The sequence below is a fragment of the Dipodomys ordii genome, unplaced genomic scaffold, assembly GCF_000151885.1.
Source record: "Dipodomys ordii isolate 6190 unplaced genomic scaffold, Dord_2.0 Scaffold4, whole genome shotgun sequence".
In the NCBI taxonomy this organism is placed as follows: Eukaryota; Metazoa; Chordata; class Mammalia; order Rodentia; family Heteromyidae; genus Dipodomys; species Dipodomys ordii.
This window is the reverse complement of record NW_012267220.1, coordinates 36,675,284-36,681,526: the sequence shown is the minus strand read 5'-3', so window position 1 is coordinate 36,681,526 and position 6,243 is coordinate 36,675,284. Positions and strand designations below refer to the sequence as shown.

General features: G+C 37.5%; 1 protein-coding gene across 1 annotated transcript in view; it reads right to left on the bottom strand.

Moving 5' to 3' along the window:
• The window catches only part of Ikbkb (inhibitor of kappa light polypeptide gene enhancer in B-cells, kinase beta), a 75,586-nt gene that overhangs the window by 8,541 nt on the left and 60,802 nt on the right, over positions 1-6,243 (bottom strand). The gene's annotated exons all lie outside the window — the stretch shown is intronic.

Sequence of the window (6,243 nt, the reverse complement as noted above, 5' to 3'; positions counted from 1 at the left end):
CTGTAGCTCAAGTGGTAGAGCGCTCACCTTGAGCTGAAGAGCTGAGGGACAGCACCCAGGCCCAGAGTTCAAGCCCCACAACCGACAAAAAAAAAAAAATCCTAGCAGATAACTTCCCGAACATCCAAATTGATAGGCCCATTCAGATACAAGAAGCCTTTAGAACCCCAAACAGACCAGATCAGAACATAACATCCCACTGCCATATTGTCATCTGTACAGGAGAGACCAAGAAAAGGATCTTTAAAGCTTTCAGGGAGAAAAGATTGCCAGCACCACTGGCTCACACCTGAAATTCTAGCTAATCAGGAGGCTGAGATCTGAGGATCACGGTTCAAAACCAGCCCGGGCAGGAAAAACTGTGAATCTCTTATCTACTACCAGAAAACTGGAAGTGACGCTAGGGCTCAAGTGATAGAGTGCTAGCCTTGAGCTGAAGAGCTCAGGGATAGTGGCCAGGCCCAGAGTTCAAGTCCCATGACAGACAAAAACCAAAACAAAACAAAACAAAATTACTTGTAAAAGAAAACCAGTCCGAATAACTACAGATGTCTCCGCTGAGACCATGAAAGCAAGGAGAGCCTAGAATGAGGTATGCCATGCCTTTAAAACAAACAACTGCCAACCTATACCCAGTGAAGTTCTCCTTCATAACCGAGAGACAATGAGAAACCTTCCATAACAAGGAAAAATTGAAGCAATTTATCTCCACCAAACCAGCATTACAGAAGAAACTTAAAGACATACTACATAAAGAAAATGAACAAGAGCATGATATTGGCAGAGAAATGACTCTTCATCAGAGACCAGATAAATATAGTAAGAAATGATGAGGCACAGCCCCCAAGAAGGTGGATAGCATAGCAGGAATTACCAAACACGTCTTAGTCCTAACTCTCAATATTAACGGACTAAATTCTCCAAATAAATGATGTAGATTGACTAGATCTATCCATCTTCTATCTTCAAGAGACACATCTTACCCACAACAACAAAAATATTCTGAAAGTGAAAGGCTGGAATAAAATCTATCAAGCAAATGACCCCCATAAGCAGACCAGAGTTGCAATACTAATAGCAGATAAAATAGACTTCAAATTAAAATTAGAAGAGATGTAAAGAATATTATATACTAATAAAGGGATTTCTCCTACAGGAGGATATAATAATTCTAAATAGTTATATACCAAATGCCAGAGCACTCAACTACATCAAACAAATACTACTTAACCTAAAACACACATCGATCCAAATACATTGACTGTTAGTGACTTTAACACATCACTGTTGCCCCTGGATAGATCAACCCAGCAAAACCTCAACAGAAAAACATCAGAACTAAATAATTACACTGATGAACTAGACTTAACAGACATTTACAGAATAGTTCACCCACCAGCATCAAAATTTATGTTCTCAGGAGTACATGGGACAGTTTCCAAAATAGATCATATTTTAGGCCACACAGCAAATCTCTGTAAATTCAGAAATATTACCATCATTCCCTGAAATCTGCCAGACCACAATGGAATAAAATTAGAGTTCAATACCAAAAGCCATCATAGAAAATTCTCTATGTCATGGAGACTGAACAACACATTGTTGAATGACCAGTAGGTCCCTGAAGAGGGCAGAACGGAAATTCTACCATTTGTGGAATTTAACAAAAATGAACACACAAAATACCAGCTCCTCTGGGAGTACTCAGAGGAAAATTATAGCTCTGAGTGCTTACATCAAAAAATTGGAGAAATCTCAAATAAACAATTTAATGATGCACCTTAAAAACAGAAACAAGCCAAACCCCAAACCGGCAGACAGAAACAATCAAAATTAAATCAGAAATAAATGAATTTCAGACAAAAAAAAAACCAACCATAAGAAAAAAATCAACAAAACAAAGAGTTGGTTCTTTGGGAAAATTAACAAAAATTAACAGACTCTTAGAAAATCTGACCAAAAAAAAGAAGAAAATACACCTAAATAAAAATAGAGATGGGAACGGGAACATCACGACAGATACTACCAAGATCCAGAACATAATAAAGGGATGATATATCTAAACTAAACCAAGAAGATTTAAACCAACTAAATAGACCCATACAAGTAATGAAATAGAAAAGGCAATAATACCTCCCATCTAAGAAAAGCCCCAGATCAGATGGATTCATAGCTAATTCTATCAGGCCTACAAAGAGAACTTATTCCAATATTCCTCAAACTCTTCAATGAAATTGAAAGTGAAAGATTACTACCAATTTATTCTATGAAGCTAGCATAACCTTCCTTCCAAAACCAGATAGAGACCCATCAAAGAGAGAGACCCAACTCTTTGATGAACATTGTTGCATAACTTCTCAACAAAATTCTGGCCAGCTGAATTGAACAACAAAAACTCATACACTATCATCAAATGAAATTCATTCCAGAGACGTAAGTGTGTTCAAAGTACCCAAGTCAATTAATGTAATTCAACACACCAACAAGAGCAAAGACAAGAAATACATGATCACTTCAATAGATGCAGAAAAAGTATTTGACAAGATCCACACCCTTTTATGATAAAGCTCTGGAGAAGCTTCTGTGCTCAAGCTTAGAGCTCTACCACTTTGAGCCACAGCTCTATTTATGATTTCCTGGTGGTTAATTGGAGATAAGAGTCTCATGGACTTTCCTACTGGGGCTGGCTTCAAACTGTGATCCTCAGATCTCAGCCTCCTTAAGTATCTAGGATAACAGGCATGAGCCACTGGCTCCAGGCTTGAGGAAGCTGTTTAACTTTGATTAATTTCTGATTAAATTTGTCTGATTGGAGTTCGTTTGTGGAAACTTTCTATGGCTAAGGATAACTTTGAAGTTTGCCATCTGTATTTCTGAATCGATACAGTTAATGGTATTTCTCCACAGGAGAGCATTGTTGAAGTATGGATATTATTCCTATACTAGTTTTTCCATTCTAGAAAATGTAAAGTTATGTTTGAAGTTTTTCATAATATAGAATTTCTGGAACACTGAAAGTAGATGATCTGGAACAATACTGAATCCACCTATTCCTCTGCTATGAATGTACAAATTGTTTTGAATGCAAGACTTGGACTCCTTGCCTAGACAGATTCCAATGTTTCAGCAATGCTCCAGTGTGGGAAAGTATGATCAACTTTGTATCCCCCAAATTGAACATCATAGAAAATTTAAAATGTGAGTTTCCAAATTTTTCCCTTTCATCTAAAATGAATTTAAAATTATTCTAAAAATTAACATTTCACTGTGACTGTAAGGGTCTGGTTTTACACTTTTTGTCAGTTGTGGGGCTTGAACTCAGGGCCTGGGCAGTCTTTAAACTCTTTTTCTCAAAGCTAGTGCTCTATCACTTTGAGCCACAGTTCTGCTTCCAGTTTCTGAATGGTTAGTTGGAGAAAAGAGTCGCATGGGGACTTTTCTTCCTGGGCTGGCTTCAAACCTCAATTCTTAGATCTCAGCCTACTGAGTAGCTTGGATTACAAGTGTGAGCCAGTACCTGGCTGGACTTTACTCTTTTGATAAAACACGTATTTTTGAAAATATTTTTCAAATAGAGTATTTATAACTTTCAAGAATAAAATGCAAAATTTCTGAAAAAAATTTCAAATTTGTATGAAACATAGTACATGTAAAATAGCATGGAAAATAGAATGCTACTTTGATATCTCTTCAGTCACAACTTAATTTTTTATAAAGAAGTATTATGTTTTAAAGAACTTATAAACAATAAAAAACTACAAATGTCTTTCAGAAGTATCTGTTAAATTTCATGTATAATGAATGCCTGTGAAACAGGATAGCAGATATAAATCTCTTTTAATATGCCTAGTTTCAATACTTTTTTATTATAAAGCTACTGTACAGAGGGGTTACAGTTACATGTGTAAGGTAATGAGTACATTTCCTATCAAGCTTGTTACCCCCTCCTTTGTTTTTCCCTAAGATTTTACTATTCTTTTGTGAAATTGTAAATCATTAAAAAATTTCAAAAGTAATTGTTACTTATATGCATATACAATTACTTCATGAAAAATTAAATTACAATGTAATTCTCAGTGCAAATTTAAATGCTTTGTGAAATGTGGGTAGTGCTTTAAAATATGTATTAATACAAATAATTAAAAACCTACTTGTGATTATAATTTTAAAACAAAGAAATATGCTTTTGTGTGAGAGTGAATGAATGTCTTATATGGAGAACATGTAGGATGGGATGTAGGGGTGAGGAGAGATGGCCTAGTGGAGGATCAAGTAAGTATGAGAGGCTAGCGGCACCGGAGCAAGTTTTGCAAGATAAAGCACACTGAGAATTGTTGAGGAATCTAATGTTTTAGAAAATCTGATCTGTAGTAGGCCTTTAAGAAGCTAATGATATAGAGGAAGACTCAGAAGTTTGTGAGGCAAGATGAAATATAGAAACTGTCCTAATCCATATTTCCTTGGTATGATCAATATTTGAGAAAACTTATGGGAGGTAACGTTAGATCTGGCTTACAGATTTAATTATGGCAGAGATGGGAACACAGAGCCTAGAGGAAAGAAGAAAGAAGAGAGAAGGTAGAAGAAGAAAGAGGGGAGAGATGAGTGAATCAGGAGAGAGGAGAGATAAGACAGAAGAGGAGTGAAAACAAGAGATGAGAAAGGAGACAGGAGACAGGAGAAAGAGGAGCACAAGAATGTTCTTTCTGGCTTTTCCCCTTTTATTTAATCTGGCCCCAATCTATGGGATGGTGTCACCCTATTTGGGACAGATATGCCCAGCTTAGTTACTTCTCAAGGGAAAAGTTGTCATAGACATATCCAGAGGTATGCCACTACCATGAGCTTCTGAACTACTATCACAGTCTCATCAATGGGCTTCCAGCTTTCTGCTGTCCCACTCGTCTGTTCACCAAATTAGCTAAGAATGCTTTTAAAAATACATAATACCAAAACATGTCACATTTGTTAAATACTGTTATTATTGTATGTAGAATAAAACCCAATTATTTTCTGTGCTCTACTGGGCTAACACAATCCATCTGCTCTCCTTTTTTTCTTTTTTGGCCAGTTTTCTCTTTGTTTAGGACCCATACATATCTACTTCAGGGCTGCCTTCTTGCTGTATCCGTCTTCGCTGGCTGCCTTCTCATTCAAGTCTCAGCTTAGGAGTCACATCCTTTCACATTCCTGAACAGTGACCAGGCACTCTATCTCATTCTTGTTTTATTTTCTTCATAGTATTTTAAACTATTCAAATTTTTCTTGTACTTCCTGTTTATTATCTGTCCATTGCTTATCTCTCCTTCCATCAACATGGAGTACATGAGAATAGGGACTTAATGTCTGTTATTTAGAAAATGTTCAGTAGGACTAGGGATGTAGCTCAGTGGTAGAGCATAAGCCTTACAAAGCCAAAGACATCCCTTGCACTGCAAAAATAGTAAAAGAATAGCCCAATAAATATTTATGAATGAATGTTTCAGTTTTGCCAATGTAAAATATAAAATATTCCAAATTGCAGAGAATATCGACACACTATGATCTAGAGTGGCTCATTATCATGGCTTGGAAAGGACTGCAGTTTCCTGTAATACTGTAACTTTGAATCTTAGCACTTGGTGAGGTAGCTCCATCCTGTAATCATAGATACTTTCAAGGTAGAATAGGATCAGAGTTTAAGGCCATCCTGGGCATAAATATTCAAGAAATTCTAAGTTGGGTGCTAGTGGCTCATGCCTGTAATCCTAGCTATTAGGGAGGTTGGGATCTGAGGACTTTTAGCTCCAATTAACCAAGCTCTCAAAAATGAGAAGTGGCCATGTGGCTCAAAGTGGTAGACTGTTAGCCTTGAGCAAAAGAACTAAGGGACAGGACCCAGGCCCTGAGTTCAAGCTCCACAAGCAACAACAACAAAAAATCAAGGTATTTTATCTCAATGAATGTCTGGGCACAAAGCATTTGCCTATTATCCCAGCTACAGGAGAAGCACAATGGCTGAGCAGAGGTACAGGCCTGTAATCCCAAAATAATCATAAAAAAGCAGGGCTAGGGCTGGGAAATTGGCTCAGTGGTAGAGTGCTTGCCTCGCATGCATGAGGCCCTGGGTTCAATTCCTCGGCACTACATACGCAGAAAAAAGCCAGAAATGGCGCTGTGGCTCAAGTGGTAGAGTGCTAGCCTTGAGCTGAAGAGCTGAGGGACAGTGCCCAGGCCGAGTTCAGACCCCACAACCGGCAAAAA